The following is a 1,625-nucleotide window of genomic DNA, read 5'->3' on the forward strand; positions in this document are numbered from 1 at the left end:
GTCCCTGACTATAACAGGAGAGAGAGGTATAACCACCAGACCTCTACTGCAACTTTGTTCTTGGTCCTGGAAGCAGGGGATCTGGTGTGTTGGTCCTCTGGGCGATGACGGTGGAGCTGAGAGGAGAGCTCAGCAGAGCCTCAGTCTAAGGCTGATTTCTTCTCGCTAGCAAGGAGTTAATCCAGCACAATTACCCATTTCTGATTGTTTACAGAAAGATTTGATCATGAAAAGCCAATGAGAGTGCTCAGAAGTCTGATTCTTCCTGTCTATCTAAATTACCATCTCGGGAGGTAAAGCAAACCAATTTACCTTGAGGCTTTCATCAAAGAAACCCTTAGACAGTCAGGAACCACATGCTAACAAGATAGCGAGTCTCAAAGTAGGAAAACAAACTAGAAAGCCAAACGTGAACTAAAATGTTTTACTTCATGATAAGCTCCCACTTAAGTCAGGCAAAAAGAAAAAAAAATCAAGGATAGCAGTACCATGGGAAATATAAATATTCTGATTGATGGAATCTTGGGTCAGGATTTCCTGTTCTCGGGTATCAGCTATGGACATGTTAAAATGACACTAGACAAAATTATACCCTTCTAAGCCACCCACCTCAGTAATTTGAGTGGACTGCCTTTTTACTTTGAAGTGGACAGTATGTAGGGTCTCTTTCCAAACACAGATTGAGAGGTGGAAATAAGACGTGGTTTCCACAGTGTACCTTGATGTAAGACTTTTCTGTTATAATCAAAGACAGACACATAGAAGCTTTTTACCAGGAAGAACTGGAAATGTCCTTACAGTTATGATCTGCTGCCTGTAACACGTGACTTCATCATCACGATGGTACCATTGTTATGATTAGACTCTTCTCAATGATTATCATTCTAGAGTGTTTGGCTAACTAAAGACTTTTCTTACAAGACCTCCTCCTCCTAACCACTCTCTTCTGCACTGGATGTAGTATAATGGTGCTTAACCAACTTGACTATTTTTCTGAAATGCCAAGACTTCTTTCTGGTGTTATTAGACCTCTCCTCTTATTATTCATCCTTACCCATCTAATGAAGCACTTATACATCTTCCCTTTAGGCAATCTGGAAGAATTCTCCAACAATTCAATATTACCGTAACAACATATGGCAGATTTAGCAGAGTTTTTCGAAAAGCCTCGCTCTAAATGGAAAACTGCAAAAGTATTTACTTGAGCTTAAGGTTAACAGTCATCATTAACACAGTTGAACTGGGAAATGACATGACAAGTTCTTTGAAATGGTGAAGTGATACTGAAAGGGAATATTTTGATAGCTGAAAGAATAGTTACTGCATGGCAGAACTTGGGTTTACATTTGAAGTGAAGCTGACTTCAAATTATAGCAGATCCTCATTCTAATATTTATCAGTTAGAATGCCATGAGATGGTTACTCTTATTATTTATAGTATCATGTAAAATTTAATTAGCAAAAGAAATGATAATGCCTCCTGGGTTCCTGAGAAAATAAAAGTAGGTATAACACAGCTGGAGAGATGGCTTAGCGGTTAAGAAATTTGCCTGTGGAGCCTGAGGACCCAGGTTCAACTTGCCAGGGCCTCACGTAAGCCAGACACACAAGGCGATGCAAGTGTG

The sequence above is a fragment of the Jaculus jaculus genome, chromosome 3 (genome assembly GCF_020740685.1).
Source record: "Jaculus jaculus isolate mJacJac1 chromosome 3, mJacJac1.mat.Y.cur, whole genome shotgun sequence".
Taxonomy (NCBI): Eukaryota; Metazoa; Chordata; class Mammalia; order Rodentia; family Dipodidae; genus Jaculus; species Jaculus jaculus.